Consider the following 17,187-nt stretch of genomic DNA (forward strand, 5'->3'; position numbering starts at 1 on the left):
GATGTTATGTGAAGTGAAAGAAGCCAGACGCAAAAGACCGCTTATTGTATGATTCCAGTCATATGAAATGTCCAGGACAGGCAAATCCGTAGAGACAGATTAGTGGTTGCCAGGGACTTGGGTGGGAGAGCAGTGACTGCTAAACGTGCACAGAGTTTCATTTTGAAAAATGCTCTGGAGTTAGATAGAGGCGATGGTTATACAACATTATGACTGTTCTTAATACCACTAAAGTACATGTTTAAAAATGATTAAAAAGGTTAAGTTTTATTATGTAGATTTTACCCCCCCCCAAAAAAAATAGAAGGATGAAAAGAAAAAAACCTCACTGAATTGTACTCTCTGAAAAGGTTAATTATATCTTAATATTAAAAAGCTTATATTATGTAAATAAGAGAAACAGAAAAGCATGCACAATTGTAAAGAAGCTTAGCTCTTTCATAAGTGAGGATCTTTGTGTTTTAAAATCATCTATCCTAGGACATCACAAATTTAACATAAAGCACCAAAAAGTATTCTGGTAAGACACAGAATCTCTGCTATCTAGAAGCAAGCCCATTAAAGTGAACAAACTTTGCTAAAATTTTAACACATTTCATAATTTCTTCTCAGACTCAGGTATTATACACTGAAACAAATAAATTTCACTTTCCAACTTTTGTCCTTCATAATGCTCGTTCATATTCTGGAACAAACTAACATTTTACTTTAGGACAGGGAGTCTGCAAAGTCAAAACTATTTTCATAATAATGTTAGGATGTTTATTTATGTTAACATGCAATGTATGCACCATTTCTGTTTTCAAATGAATCAATAAACAAGTATGTTTTAAATGTCTCTGTTTTAATTTCCAATACAGTAAATATCAATGATGGTTGATAATGATCTGTCAAGAACTGAGAAGTATGATTAATTCAAACCTCTCTGCCACAGCTGCTTCAACCAGCTCTTAGCTATAGCTTGCCCAGGCCAGAGATGCCACCAGAGATGCCCTCCTGGGCTCCCAGCATCATCACCTGCCTGCAGATGCCTCACCCTGGGGGATTTTCTCCAGCAAATGCTTGCAGGTAAGATGCAGGGGAAGTGTCGCCCATGGAGGGAGCAGCTCCACGGAACAGGGAAGGCAAGCGGGGTTGGGTCCAACACACAGTGGTCACCCAAGTATATTTGTTCGTTCAGCTGCAGGGATAGGGGTGGGAGTGTTGGCCGAGTGGGAATCATCGTATGTAATGCAAAAATAGACAGAAAGTAACAAAAGCAGTTGTCAGGGCCAACAACGCCATCACCTTGGCAAGTGGACACTTTTAAGGCATACGAGTTGGAAGAGCCACAGGGACCATGGTCAGGGGGAAGGAGTAAAAAGGAGGACAGCAGGGATACAAAGAATCAAGTGTGGAGAGCCAGGAGCCGAGAAAAGAAAAGCCCTTCAAAAGGCACAGGGTGATCCACGAGGTCAAACCCACTAGGTGTGTGTTCCATAACTTAAAACTCATGAGACACACTAGTGGTTAACACCAAATAATCCCCTGGTTTTTGCTTAACCAGGGCTGCTGACTAGAAACTTGCTGCTGGTCAAAGAAACCCAGTCCACCATCAGTCATTCAGCTCAGCTGTGAAGTTTTTCCTTGAGCTTGACAACTATTTTGGGGGCATTTACTACAGGCCACACATTATGCTACCCATATCCTGGGGGTCAAAGTGACGAGCAAAAGCAGGCCAATGAGACTACATTAAGCAAATAATCACGTCAGTGGATGCCTCATTATGGGTCCCTAGTTCTGCCTCCATGAATCCTATACAAAGTGCCTGGTCTCTCATCCTTCTTATCTCATTCATTTTAAGGCAGCCTCTTCGTCTTTCTTTCGGCACCGACCCTCCACTCACTCTCTGCTCACCCTCAGGCTATTTCCACAGCTCTTCCTTCTCACTGCCTGCGTTAATCTTCCCTGGACACACGCTGGTCTATGACCGTCCCTCTTTGGGATGAGTTACCTGACTTGTAGGACCTGATGCTAAAAGAAAATTCAGAATTTCTTCTTCAAAAATTGAGAATTTCAAGATGGTGACAGCAAAGCATTAGCCCAAGCGAGGGGCCCTGTATGACTGCACAGGTTGCATACCTACAAAGCTGACTCCACTTGCCTTGACTAGAGTGCAGGGAAAGGAGCTTATCAACAAGCAACCCCAGGCACAACAGAACCACACCTGTCTGCACCGCCGCCCAGCCTGGAATCTCTTAGCCGGTCATGAGCAGGGAAGGTACTCTCATCACCAACTGCTCCAAACGCCACTCAGAATCTCACCAACTCCCCCTAAGAGTGGCTGCTAAAATTTGTTAGAGCAGAAATTGCAAATTGAACTTAAAGGCGAAGCAAAAGCAAAGTTTCTAAATCTCTAACATTAATAAAATGCATCGTAAAATTCTAAAAACCAAAGTAAAGTTTTGAAGAACCCTTTCTTGCCACAAAACTCCTCTCTAAATCACAAAAGCCCTCACGTCAGCCCCAGTCTTCCTGGAAGTCTGGAGGCTCATGGGCACCATCAGATGCCTCCAAGGCAGGAACCGAAGGGCCAGCACTGAGCACCTGCGGGGGCTTCTGTCAGCACACTGAAAAGAGAAGCTAAGGGATGACCTGTTCTGGACACAACCCAAGCAAGAGATCTTCATCTTACCAGGTGGCCTCTGAGGTCATGAAGGAGGGGGGCTTGGGATGCCCATCCAGTTGTAACTTTTCTTTACCCCTGGTTTCATGAAAGTCACTGAAGTCAGGATACACTCCTCAGAAGCCAGGACATGTCGTCAAACTCTGAGCAGTTAAAACCACAGCCTGGTTAACAGCTAAGGAGCTGAAGAGCCACAGGCACAGGTATAAAGAGGTGAAGAAAAGGTCCAAACACACAAGGAGGTCAAAAGTTCTAAAGGGTTAACATCCCCAGAGAATCCCTCAACCAATGAGAGACTGGAGCCAAGAGGTAAGTACCCCAACTTTCTGGTGTCATTTGCTATCATTCACATCCCCCCTGCCCCACCACCTCCCCAGCATCCAATGCACCACAAGTCAGCAAGCATTTGAATCCCAGGGTGAGAAGATACAAAGTCTGATGAGTCATATCATCACTCTCCCAGGAAAGAATATTGTTCACAAAAGTTCAAAAGAGACCTTTTTTTTTCCCTTCCAAATGGAGAGAAGAGGTATCACCACACCCTGGCAGGGAGAAAAGGGAAGGTGTAGAGCCAACGCTCTACTGAAAAATCAACAGGAACTTCACACAGCCTTGATGAAGGCCATCGGCAGCAAGCCACGGCTCTGCAAAACGAACGGGGTCAGGAAGAAAAAGAGTGCTTGGAGAACGATGCAGTCTTCCAATCACAAGTGGAGCGACATGTCAACAGGCAAGAGTTGGAAGAATAAGAGCTGTGAAGGAGGCCAAGTGTCATTGACCTGCGTTTGGTCAACGCTCACCTGGAACACGAAGCCAAGACCACACAGGGCCTTAATGAAGACTAGCAGCCACAAGCCATGCGGAGCACAGCCAACCAGTCAGGAAGTAGAAAGAGAAGAAGCTGCCTGAGAAAGCAAAAATGACTAAGCAGAAAACTCAAGACCTGGAGGAGAAATTGGAAAAACAAGCAAGATCCTATAAAACTTACATTTGCATTCCAAACAGGAAAAACCACAAACCCTCGTTCACAGCATGGCATGTTAAGAGTTCTTACCACAGAGAAGATGGGAGCTGCCAACTTGAGACACGCTTTAGGACAAGTGCACCAAAAGAGACTCTTCAACGTACCATGTCCCTTAAAAACAGCTCTAAGTAAGCATTCATCAGAAACTTCCTGGAAGATGCATTTAAAGACCCAAGAGTTCTTCCCGCCCAACCACCAAAGCAGGTAAAGTCTTCCTCCCACAAACAGTGAGCCAACCTGAGAGGCCTTTCTCTTTAGCCGAGACTAGAAGCCCCTACACCAAGTTCCTAGGGGTCATCTGAAGTCTCAAGTGCAGTCTGTACCTTGTATCTGCTTATATCTAGGACAGCTGACGTTACACCAATAGGTGCAAGAAACCCTTCTCTTCTAAAAGCTGCACCTCCCAGATCACCAGTCATTCCCATCATTTTCATGATCACACCAAGGTGAAGATGCCCGTTTCACTGGGGGAACCTCATGTGTCTTCCCTCCTCTCACCTACAGTTCCTATTAAGGCCTTCTTGAGGAAATAGAATCTGTGCTTTCCCTAAATAAGAACTTCTTTTTTCCTAAGAGGGTATATGCAGACAACAATCTGAAGTTTGGGGTTTAAAGAAACTATTTTGACCACTATAAAGACCACTCCCCATATTGTTTCCCCCTACTACCAACAATAAACCAAACTGCAAGGTCCTTCTCTTCGCTCACCTTAGGAGTTCAGCCTCGGCAGAGGACTGCACCTGCTGGGGAAGCCTCTACACCTTGTCCTAGGGCCCATCTGAGGTCTCTCCTGACTTCACACCTATGCTTTGCTGAAACTCCTCACGTTTCTGCAAATGCCAAAGATTTTCATCATATCCAGGACTCCTCGGCATGAGGGTACCAAAAGAAGAGTGCCCACTCCCACCCACCTCTGGAGTCTTTAGACTACCTCCTCAATTGTGGGGACCTCAAATACTTTCAACACTTCTTCTGCCTCTGTTTCTTGCTGGGCCTGCTCCTTAAGACCCTTCTCGTCTTTCCTCTGAATGAAAAACTGACAATTCTGAGGTTTGTGGTTTGGTTTGGTTTGGTTTTTTAACTATTCACTATAAAAGGAGATTACCTCAAGATCTTGCTTCCTACAGAACTAACTGTTTAATTGTAGCTCATAGTTTAATTAATAGTAAAGGACTTAGAAATTTATACTATACTTAATGCTTTAAAAAAAATCCTTTAGGTTTAAGTAAAAGAGAATACAATAAAAACTGACTTCCCAGTTTATTCGGCTGCCCGGCCAGATTTGGGAACCAGTGAGTTACATCAATGGTGGGGGTGGGGGGAGGTCTGGAAAGTCCGGGGTCCACCAACTTTGGAAAATCCTTTCCCATGACTTCATTTGATCCTCCAGACAGTACACAGAGGTAGGCAGAGATTACCAAGGTTCAGAAAGGTGATCTTGCTAAACTTGAGCACTACTAATAATAACCACTCACTGAAGGCTCACCCCACTGGCATCCCTGCAAAGCAGTAATTCTCAACCAGAGGCAATTTTGCTCCACCCTACCCCAGGAGACATTTGGCAATATCTGCAGACATTTTTGATTGTCCCAACTCGGGGGAGGGGGTGCTATTGATATCTAGTGGGTAAAGACAGGAATGCTGCTAAACACCCTGCCATGCACAGGATAGCCCCAGTGCCCCTCCCCCAACAACAAAGAATTTTCTGGCCCCAAATGTCAATAGTGCCCAGGCTGAGAAATCCTGGCCTGGTATAAAGTCACTTGAAACCTCCTAGGCATGCAAATCTTTAGTATTGACTCCCTCAAGCATCTTAGGAAGGCCATGGACCCTGTCCCTAGGAAACAATAGTGTTTATACAAGCATACACAGACACAAAGCTTTGCACTTTAAGGGAGAGGGGGTTCATCAATCCCTCATGCCGTTCATGAACACTTTGCCAATCCCAGGCACAAAAGGATACTGAGGTTAGGTACCCTCTTTTTAGGGAGCATTCCAGTTTTGTTTCATCCTTACAAATAAAAGAAACCCTATTCCAGATAAACCTTTGCACATATTATCTCATTTAACCCTCACATCCATCCAATCTGGTGAGTACTACAATGATCACCATGTGATAGAGAAGATTGGAGTACGGAGCGGTTTACCATGGTAACACAGCCAGTAAGTGGTCAAGATTCAGGAATGTCCACAGGCATCCCCAGTTCGGAGACCACATGTAGAACCCCTGCAGTAAGACCACAGCCTCCTAAATGAGATATTCTGACTCTGTCCCAGCTTTCCATCTTCTCGGCCTCCCCCACCCGTTCTCTGCCTCCCTCTTGCTGAGTGAAGAGGTGGGAAGGCCCAGGCTGAGAGGAGTTATTAAATGTGCTGGGCCATCCCTACCACACTGCCTTCTCTGGCAACAGTGGCACTTCTGGGCAAATGTGGTGGCCAAGACCAGGCGAGAGGCCACAGCAGCTGCACAGGCCGCAGGTGTCTGCAGGGACACAGTAAATGCCCTGAGTCTCATGCAGGTGCCATTCTGGTTGTCTCACCACCCCCAGGAGGTGAGGTGGGTGAGCAGAGTGTTCACAGCCTTGTTCAGCTCTTTTTCATCTCTAACCATGCTCAGAGTGAACACGCGCAGTGGCGCCAACGCTGATTCATGGAGCAGTAAGTCAGTTCAAAGGCCTGCCACACGTGCATTTACAGAGCCCAGACCTGTCTGCTCAGAGGGTCCAGAAAACCCCTCAGTGCTCCCTCAGCAGCCAGTGCCCTGTGATATCTGTTAATCGCTGAAACAGGAGTTAAGGGTAAGTTCCTAGGGCTTCGTTGTTTTTCCTCCATTGAACCTCTTCACCGTTTCCTCAGTCTTTCTTTGCTTTCAAGAGGCTACATGTGGACAGAGTAGGTTTGCGGCTGTGCAGGGACCAACTTCACTTTCAACCTCCTGCAGGTCAGTGGACAGAATGACCCAGCATCCAATGCCCTGGCATCTGTCCCCAGGTCTTGTCCTCTGTCCTCGTTTTCTGGTGATGGCTTTTTTCTTTGGTCTGATCACCGGTTTCCTGTTGAAAACCACCCAGTAAGAGACCTGCATTTCTCTGGAGGCCTGTGACCATGAAGAAACTGCATTGCACCAAACTGTGTCCAGAGGCACGTTTTTCTTGTATTTTACAAAAAACACTTACAGAAATCCAAAAGGTTTTAGAAAAAATTAGCCAACCAGACTGAACAGATGTTACTCACTTGCCATATGTGCACCAGACCAATTTTTTTGAATTAAGTAAAGCACTGCTTTAAAGCTAAGTCCCCTACCCCCACCTTGTCATTCCTTTCTTGTCGGGTACTACCTAAGCCTCATGTGCACCCCTTTCCTGAATATTTCCTGCTTTCACAGGACAGTCTCGGAGCCAGAATCAGTATGTCATTACCGCCTGCTGTGTGTTTCTACAGAAAAGACGTCATCCTGTCCATATCTGGGTCCTGTGTGGGGACATCTCCTGAGGAGGCCCCAGGTTATCTCATTCCTGCAGTTGTACACAGGTGGCTTTGGCGGGAAAAAAAAAAAAAGGGAAGGGGATGGGAAATGCCCAGCTTGGGGCCAGTCCCTACAGCAGGAGGAGGTTGATTTCCATGACTCTACTCCCCTAAGGGCAACCTGAAATGGCACAAAGCCTGGGTCCAACTCCCTGTTGTTCATTCGGTAGCACCACAGCCCAGGATGGTTTTGGCAGAAGATGCTCTAAATCTTAGAACAGGCTGAAAGGGATGAACCCTGTTATTTGTTGGAAGAGAAACAGACCCAGAGAGGGGAAGTAAGTGTGTCATGATCATGTAAGCCTGTTGGTGATTCGCTCTCAACATGGGGCGCTGACACCGCATTTGAGTCAGCAGAATTGTCAGAACCTTATCTCTCATCCTATACAAAGCAGGCTGTGAACCCTCCCCAGAGGAACCATGCCGAGGCTCTGAGCAGCTACAAAGCCGCTTGTCATCAAGAAGGCCTGACTAGAAAATCAGACAGAAACTCCAGGTGGGGCCACAGTGCCCCCTGCTGGATAATTGCTAACCCGTTAATGCTGAGTTGATTCCCACTCATAGTGATCCTATAGGACAGAGTAGAACTGCCCCATAGAGTTTCCAAAGAGTGGCTCATGGATTTGAACTGTCAACCTTTTGATTAGCAGCTATAGCTTGTGGTAGCTCTTGACCACTGTGCTACCAGGGCTCCTGGCTAATTGCTAAGCTATCCAAATCTAACATCTACTTCTAGGATTTCTTGTGGTCCAGCTCAGTAGAGCTGAGGGTTGGGTCCAGGGTACTGTCTCTCCTTGGGAGTTTCTCCTTCTGCTCTAGACCACCTCCAGGGAATCCCCATGGTCTCTGTGGATGGGGGGAAAATGCCCTGACCCTTTTTTCTCTTACTGCATCCCTAAATGTATCCACTCAACATCACCTACTGATGGCTTTCTGCATGCCAGGTATTGGGACTGGCACTTTGGGGGCTAGAAATGACAAGAGGACCCTGTTCCTGCCCAGCAAGGGGTTTAATGAGTGAGGCAGACAGCCAAGCAGAGTGTGGCAAAGATCAGTCAACGAAATCTAAATCGATCAGAGGGGCTGTAATGGGGAGGATGGGGTTTGAGCTAAGCTTTGAGGGGAAATATAAGTAGCCAGGGAAGAGAGGAAAGAGGCATTTATGGAGCAAGGAAAAAGCGCGGCCAATGCCCCTCCTCACTATTCCCCTTGTCCCTCCCTACTAGCTCACCACCGGTCACAGCAACCCTCAACCTCATGAATCCCACTGTTCTCTACTGGCTCGACCTCCCCTCTCTGGCCATGTCCTCCTCTGGCCGGATTTCTCCCAGCCCTGCTACACTAACCCTGCCACTGAACACTTGGTTTCCTGAATCCTGCATGAGGCTGTCCATAATCTAGACATTGGAGAATTCAATTAAGTAGAAAATATTTCTTGTGCACCTGCTTCAAAAGATTCATTAAAATTTAACTACCCTTTGAGCCTAAGAAAGAGAAGTCATCTCAGGCAAGGAGAAAAGGTGCCAGAGAGCCGTGTTGAGAAGTTTCTCTTCAAGTTCAGGGAAGGTAACAAGTTCACTCAGGGCCTCTGTAGTAAGGGGAGGAGGGAAAAAAGGACTTGAACTCCACGGGCAATGGCGGTGGGATTTGGATGAGTGGGATAGAGAGAGGGGAGTTGGCAGCAAAGGCCTGGAGCATGAAGGCTCAGGAGTCTGTGGCGGGTTTTATCAGGGTGGTAGGGCTGGGTCACTAAGGTCATTGTGAGGGCCTGAGGAATATTTTCCGGTGGGCAGTTGAGAGCCACTCAAAGTTGAGAGAAGGAAAGTGACGTAAAACATGTGCTTATAGAGATCCCAAAACAAAGGTTGTCTCTGGCCCTCCGCAGCATCTGTGGTCAAACAGACCTCCAACTGGGGTGGGCAGGGCAGTCCTGGGCCCACAGCTTCAGTGTGAGCTTCTCCATGAGGGTCCCTCCCTGCTGGGAGGGGGCGCTGCGCCCCTTCCCTCAGACCTTGCCTCTAGTTCTTCAGAGGGCAGCATCCCTGCTTCCCAGGGTGAGTGAACAACAGTGCCCAGCTGGCCCCAGCCACCAAGAAGCCTCACTGGGGGCTTCAGGGCTCCAATGAAGGGGAAGCTGGGGTGAAGCACCAGGCAGGCCCCTGACAGCTGGATCTTCACCCTGAAACTGCCACTCACCACTAAATGACCTTTTAGTAAACCCTTTTCTTCTCAGTCTCCACGGCTGACAGGTACCCCAGCTGCTCAAAGTCAATGAGCACCCTTTTACACTGCTATGGATTACACCATGGGCTCTCCATAAAATGCCACTGGAAACAGAAACAAAGACAAAGACTTGCCAAGCTCCTGCACTCCACCCTCTGCACCCCTCAGCTCTGGCCCGAGCTGAAGCAGAGATCCAGGCTCCAGCCTCTGCCTCTGCTTTGCTCCTCTAGGCCTCACTGTTTTCCTTGACCCTCCCTGCCCCCCAGGCTGACCGCAGTCTTTCCAGTTCCTCTGGCTACCCTCAGGACTCAAGACTGAGGCGCTTGTTTAAGATTCTCATCAGATGAACCCCCAAACAACTGCGCTGAGATAATCTTTAAACCTTAAACCAAAATATCACCTGAATCTTCTTTAAACCAAACAATAGTTTAGCTTAGTTAGTAAAGGTGCCCGCCTTGAGCACCATGCTCTTTCAAGAACTATCTAACCAAAACCAAACCCATTGCCATCCAGTTGATTCTGACTCATAGCGACCTTATACGACAGGGTAGAACTGCTCTATAGGGTTTCCAAAGAGCAACTGATGGATTCGAACTGCCAACCTTTTAGTTAGCAGCTGTAGCAAACAGTAGCCCTTAACCACTGTGCCACCAGGGCCCCGAGAACTCTCTATATGGGATCAGATTGACAACAGCAACTCTGAAGATTAGATAGGAAACTTAGGGGGCAGTGAGTTTATGTTCATGGAGGAGGAACAATTTGAAAAAGGAGGTTGAGTACGGTCGCACAATTCAAGGAACGTAATCAATGCCACTGAATTATTCATGGAGAATTTGCTAAATTAGTGTATGTTCTGTTGTGAATATTCTCAACAACAACAAAAAATAAAATAAAAAGATTCTCCTCAGCCGCAGAGCAGAGGGAGGAGCTCACCTATGTCAGGGTGAGTCCTAGGAAGAAGCCAGTCACCACGGGCAGCAGCATTATTTATTTTTCTGATACTCCTACCTCTACCAGGAAATCGGTTTCATTCTGAAATCTGACTGAGAGTGAACTAGCTGACCACTTTACCTGAAACTCAGTTTGTCTTAAATTTTGTCCTTAAGCGGTAGAGCAGAGTCCCTGGTGGCACAGTGGTTAAGAGCTATGGCTGGTAACCAAAAGTTTGGCAGTTTGAATCCACCAGGTGCTCTTTGGAAACTCTATGGGGCAGTTTTACTCTGTCCTATACAGTCGCTATAAGTTGAAATTGACTTGACAGCAATAGGGTTTTGTTTTCTTTTTTTTTTTTTTTCGATTAAGAGGTAGAGCAATGGTTTCCAACCTTGGATAAACATGGGATTCACCTGGGGAGCTTCAAACACTACCGACACCAGCTTCCCATCCCCCAAAATTCTGATTTAATTGGCCTAGGATGCAACACTTTTTAAACATTCCCCAGAAGAACTTTTTTTAAAAAGCGGGGTAGGAGGAGAAAGAGGAGCAGCAACCTCTCAGACCATTCTACTATTGAGCTAGGTTGAGAACCACTGGGCTAGTCCTTTGTAACTCAAAGTGTGGTTCCTGAATCTAGCATCAGCATCACCTGGAAACTTGTTAGAGCTGCAAAACTTCAAGACCCAGCCCATACCTCTTGAATCAGATTCTGCATTTTAACAGGATCTTCAGAGGGTTCATGTACACAGGTCTGAGAATCACCAATCCTAGCAACCAGAAGGTTCCTTGGGGAGATTCGAGTCCAGTGCCATATCTGCAGTTTCTGGATACAGGGATCAAGGATCAGAGGGAAGGATTAATTTGCTCAAAGTTTCTGGCCAGTGTTGGGTGGGATGCACAGACATCAAGGCCCTAACTCCCAGTTCAGTGCTCTTTCTCCCACAGAACGCTGCTCCTCCATCCCTGAGCTGGGCCTGGCACCATATGGTAATAAATGGTGGCAGGAGTTTGGTAGGTTCCTGGAACTCACATAGCTGTAACACATGGTCTTTGGAAATCCCAGGGATGGCTGATACACTGTCCCTGGATCAGGGAGCTTCCATTCTAACATATAACTCAGGACAGACACCCATGATATCAGCTGAGAACAACCTCTTACCTTATGTTAGGCTATGATACTGTCTCTAAATCTAGAAAAACAAAGAAAGGAGAAAGGGATCAGAGTGGGTAGCTGCAGCCAGGGAAGGCTTTCTGCAGGCTGGACTTGTGAGAAGGGTGGCTAGTGGACAAAAGACCAAGGGTATTGCTAGGGCAGGAAAGAGGTCAGCATGACTGGGGCACCAGGTGAGGGCCAGACAGGGGAGGAAGATGAAGCTGGAATGCGATGGAGGCTAAGGGCAGACAAGACCCTGAAAGCAGACAGAGGACTCATAACCCAGTAGAATTGGTTCAGACCCTGGGTTGTAGGCTACAGGGAGCCATGGAAGGTATTTGAGCCAGGGTAGGAGTCCAGGCCTTAGAAAGATCTTCTGTGGTCAGCCCTGTTTATCATGTGTATTGGACATGGAGCAGTGGAGGAAAGGGCTACAAGAACCCTCAGGCCTAGGAGCTCATGGAGGATGTGGCTTGAAGGTCATTCATCTCAAGGTCACCAAGCCCTGATCCTTGAAAGGTGGCATCCACATGGCCATCTCTAAGGGAGACCAGTCTTTAAGCCAAGAACCATTTAATAGTCAAAGTCCAGCTCAGAAAAGGAAACATAAGTCCTACTCTTATGACTGAGCTTGTTACGTCACAGAGTGGGGATGATAATAAAAACTAGGTCATAAGATTATAGTGAAAATTGTCTGATAATACATGCCAGGGACCTGGCATCTAGCTGGTGCTCAGTATCATGACATATCCATTCTACTTAAGACCTGTTCTCCCCAGGGCCTTGGTGCCTTTGCACCATCTTGGCATTTTCTGCAGCCCCTTAAATTGCTCCTTCCATCTTCTCTTGCCCCCTAATTAATGGTAGCATTTGTTGAGTATTTTACATATATTAAAGCACTTTACATATATAAACTAAATCCTACAATAACATTTTGAGAGAGGTTTTAAAATCCCCCCCCCCTTTTTTTTTTTAAACTCAAGGAAGGAGCCCTGGTGGTATATGGTTAAGTGCTTGGCTGCTAACCAAAATGTTACCAATTGGAACTCACCAGCCACTACACAGGAGGAAGATGTGGCAAACTGCTTTTGTAAAGATTACAGCCTTGGAAACCCTGTGGAGCTGTTCTACCCTGCCCTATAGGGTCGCTGAGTTAGAATTGACTTGATGGGGGGAAAAAAAACTCAAAGACAAAGCCTGCACATGAGCACAACAATTTGAATCAAGTTACAGGACTCAAGCACCCCTCTCCTGACCACTCTTTCATTTGGCCTCCTATTGTGAGACCACCCAGGGCTCTGTCTTCAGCCTCTCTGTGGCCCTCAGGCCACACTTTCTCCGCCCTAAACTCTTCCTCTAACAGTCATGGGACAAATCTCAATTCTTCCTTCTGAGCCTTTTCCCCTCCTTTAATCAACAGACCCACATTTCCGAAGGCCAGCGTGCTATATCCACAAAGATATCTGTCATTCCCTCAAACTTCTAGCACCTTCCTCTAGCCTGAGCCTAGGACAGTTTGTCCAATTACAGCAGTAAGTTCATTCTACCCAGAAGTCTAGCTAATTGTGGCCATGCTAGTCTCCCACCCTGGACCATGGAATCCTAGAGAGCAGAAATCTGTCCTCAGTACCTCTCACAGACCCAAGCACAGTAAATACAAGACTCACCTCTCTCTCAAACCTGCGTCCTCTCAAAGCTCCCCTATTTCTACTCATGGCACTATTGTTCATCCTGTCCTCTGTGATCTGAAACTCTGCCCTTTGCCCATCTCTCTCCAACATCCTCCTCATTCCCCCAACAGTCTTCTCTGCTCAGAGCTGCCTCCCAACTGCCTCTTAGATTCTTCACATCCCCCACATTGCAAAAGGCCAACCCTCATCCGGCACTCCAATAAGCTCAGGTCAAACACCAGCTCCCCTTGAAGACCTCCTCCTTTCACCCTTCTCTCCTTGTCCTTTGCTCCCACAGAATCTTTACCACACTCTGCGCCCTATTATAGCTCTCAGTGTGACTGCCTAACCCAAAGAACCATAAACTCTTTGGGGTAGGTGCTGTGTCTTATTTTTTGTCACCACAACGTCCAATGACTGTCCTACAGAGCCATTAATTTAGTTAGAGCAAAAAGAATCTGGTACATAGTGGGCATTGGATAAAAAAAAAATTAACAACATGGAGGTTATATGTATTTACTGTCAAAGAAAACTTACAAAATTGCCCACAACCACAGCCCAGATCACTGCTTCTTGCCATGCCTGCCATATTTTTATGGATTTTTTTATTCTCTTTTCATCCACTGAAATGTGGTGACTATTCAAATAGTTTTTGAATGAATTAATGAGATATTAAAGGTCACTTAATCCAGGGAAGTTTACACCTGAATATTGGAAACATGTAAGAAGTTTATTAAAAGTACAATCCCCAAGCCCATTTCCAAGACGGGCTGAATCAGAATCTCTAGTATAAGGCCTGAGGGCTTCCATTTTATTAATTTGTTTTTAACTTCCTTTTAAAATAATTTGACTTACAAAATAGAGTTCCCATACGCCCTTCACCCAGCTTCCCCAAATGATAACATTTTACATAACTATAATGCAATTACCAAAACCAACTATTACTATTAGTAAATTATTAATATTGGCAATTATTAATTGTATTAACACTGATATTATACTATTGACTCTGTTGACTAATTTACATACTTTATTCAAAATTAGCCAGTTCTCCATTTATATCCTTTTTCTGTTCCAGGATCTAATTCAGGATCCTATATTTAGTTGTCATGTGTCCTTAGACTCCCCCACAGATTCTGCCTCTCACCTGACCGTGACACTTTCCAAGAGAACTCACCAATAATTTTACAGAATGGCCCTCAGTTTGAGTTTATCTACTGGGTTTGACCCCACCAGCCATTCTGCAGGAAAAAAGACCTGGTGACCTGCTCCTGTAAAGATTACAGCCTAAGAAACCCATAGGGGAGTTCTACTCTGTCATATAGGGTTGCTGTGAATCCGAGTCAACTTGACAGCACCCAACACCATATGCACACAAATGTGTGTACACATTCAATTATTTATTTACACCAAAATGCAGTAAAAAATATTATATGAGTTATAATCCATTACTATTAGTGTTTTGTTACTAAAATTATCCCAGATTTGGGAGCATTCTTAAGTTAGGTCCAACATCCTTTTGGCACATCCCCATCATTTCGTGGTGGTGGTGTCGTTAGGTGCTGTTGAGTAGATTTTCACTCATAGCAATCCCATGTGACAGAGCAGAACTGCGCCATAGGGCTTTCTAGGCTATAATCTTTAGGACAGCAGATTGCCAGGTAAGCAGTTCTTAAATTGATGGCACTACAAAAACACACAAATGCCTCTGATTCCAATCCAACATCAAGGATTCGCTCTAGCTTTCCTCCTTCCCTTATTGGTAACGCCTTCCTCCATCAGTGAGAAGCTTACATCCACAATGCATTCACTTATTTGCTTAATTCTAAAATATACATAAATAGACTTGCTACACCATTCCCCTCACGGTAAACAAATTTACTAACTATTGTACAACATCTCTGGGCAGTTCTTTTTGTCTTTAGCTTTACAGCATCTGGTCAAATACTGTTTTCACAAGTTAACTTGGATGTGTTCCTTTTTCTCACCCCCTTCAGTACGGTCAAATTATTCATTTGGCATACAGTTAGGTTCATGTGTTACTTGTTTTATCCCTTTTTGATTCCCTCCACATTCTGCTCGATTTTGATTAGCATTGGGGTATATGGAACATCAGCATGTTTTTAAATGTTGGAACTATATTAAGAGGTGCACAAGGAAAAATGTCACTCTGCCTTCACCCCTTCTTCCCCATTCCCATTCACCTATTTTTTCCACTGTTTCCACCCCCATCCTATAGGTAACCGACTTCATGGTTTCTGGTTTATCATTTCTGTTTCTTTTTGCACAAATGAGCAGAAACATGCATATTTTCCTATTATCCTTTATTTTTTACATGCATACTATACCCTTGCACTTTGTCTTTTTCCCTTAATATCAGTATCCTGGAATTCAGCTCGTATCAATTCATAGAAATCTTCCTTATTCTTTATTACACCTGCATAGTACACCATTGTGTGGATATACCATAGTTTATTCAACCACTGCCTACATATGGGCCTTTCAGTTATTTCCAGTATTATAAACAATGCTGCAATGAATAACCTTGTGCATATGTATTTTCATATTGGTTAAGATGTATCTTCAAGGTAAATTCCTAGAAGTTGAATGGCCAGGTCAAAAGGTAAGCATGTTTGTAGTTTTGTTATGATATTGCCTTTTCCAAAGGGTTGTATCAGTTCACATTCCCACCAGTGATTTTTGAAAATGTGTTTCTTCCCAGTCTTTCCAACAGAAAGATGTCATACTTTTAATTTTTGCCATTCTGATAGAAGTGGTATCTCAATGTTGTTTTGATTTGCATTTCTCTAATTATGAGTGCACATGTGAATCTTTTCATATATTTTTATATTTGTGTGTGTGAATTGTCTGTGTTTTACTCATTTTTCTTTTGAGTGTTTGGCCCTCTGTCCCTCAATTTTTAAGAGTTCTCTCTATGTCTTAGGGATATCAGTGCTTTGTCTGTGGTATATGTTGCAAATATTTGTGTTGCTGTTGTTGTTATGTGCCATGGAGTTGGTTCTGGCTCATAGTGACCCTATGTACAACAAAAACAGAATGAAATTCTGCCCAGTCCTGTGCCATCCTTACAATTGTTTCTATGTTTGAACCCTTTATTGCAGCCACGTATCAATCCATCTCCTCAAGGGACTTCCTCATTTTTCAGTGACCCTCTACTTTACCAAGCATGATGTCCTTCTCCAGGGACTGGGCCCTCCTGATAACATGTCCAAAGTACATGAGATGAAGTTTTGCCATCCTTGCTTCTAAGGAGCATTCTGACTGCACTTCTTCCAGGACAGATTTATTTTTCTGGCGGTCTATGGTATATTCAATATTTTTTGCCAACACCGTAATTCAAATGCATCAGTTTTTCTCCAGTCTTCCTTACTCATTGTCCAGCTTTTGCACGCACACGATGAGGTAACTGAAAATACCATGGTTTGGGTCAGGCGCACCTTAGTCCTCCAAGTGACATCTTTGTTTTTTTTAACACTTTAAAGAGGTCTTTTGCAGCAGATTTGCCCAGTGCAATAATACATAATTTGATTTCTTGACTGCTGCTTCCATGGGCATTAATTGTGGATTGAAGTAAAATGAAATCCTTGACAACTTGAATCTTTTCTCCATTTATCGTGATGTTGTTTATTGGTCCAGTTGTGAGAATTAAGTTTTCTTTATATTGTGGTATAATCCATACTGAAGGCTGTAGTCTTTGATTTTCATCAGTAAGTACTTCAAGTTCTTTTCACTTTCAGCTAGCAAGGTTGTGTCATCCGCATATCATAGGTTGTTAATGAGTCTTCCTCCAATCCTGATGCCTCATTCTTCTTCATATAGCCCAATTTCTGGGATTATCTGCTTGGAATATAATATTTAAATATTTTATTAAAATGTAAATATTTACTCCCAGTTTTTCATCTGCCTTCTGACTTTGCTTATGGTATTTTTTCCATATCCAATTTACCAATCTTTTATTTAATTGCCTCTG

The sequence above is a fragment of the Loxodonta africana genome, chromosome 21 (assembly GCF_030014295.1).
Source record: "Loxodonta africana isolate mLoxAfr1 chromosome 21, mLoxAfr1.hap2, whole genome shotgun sequence".
Lineage (NCBI taxonomy): Eukaryota > Metazoa > Chordata > Mammalia > Proboscidea > Elephantidae > Loxodonta > Loxodonta africana.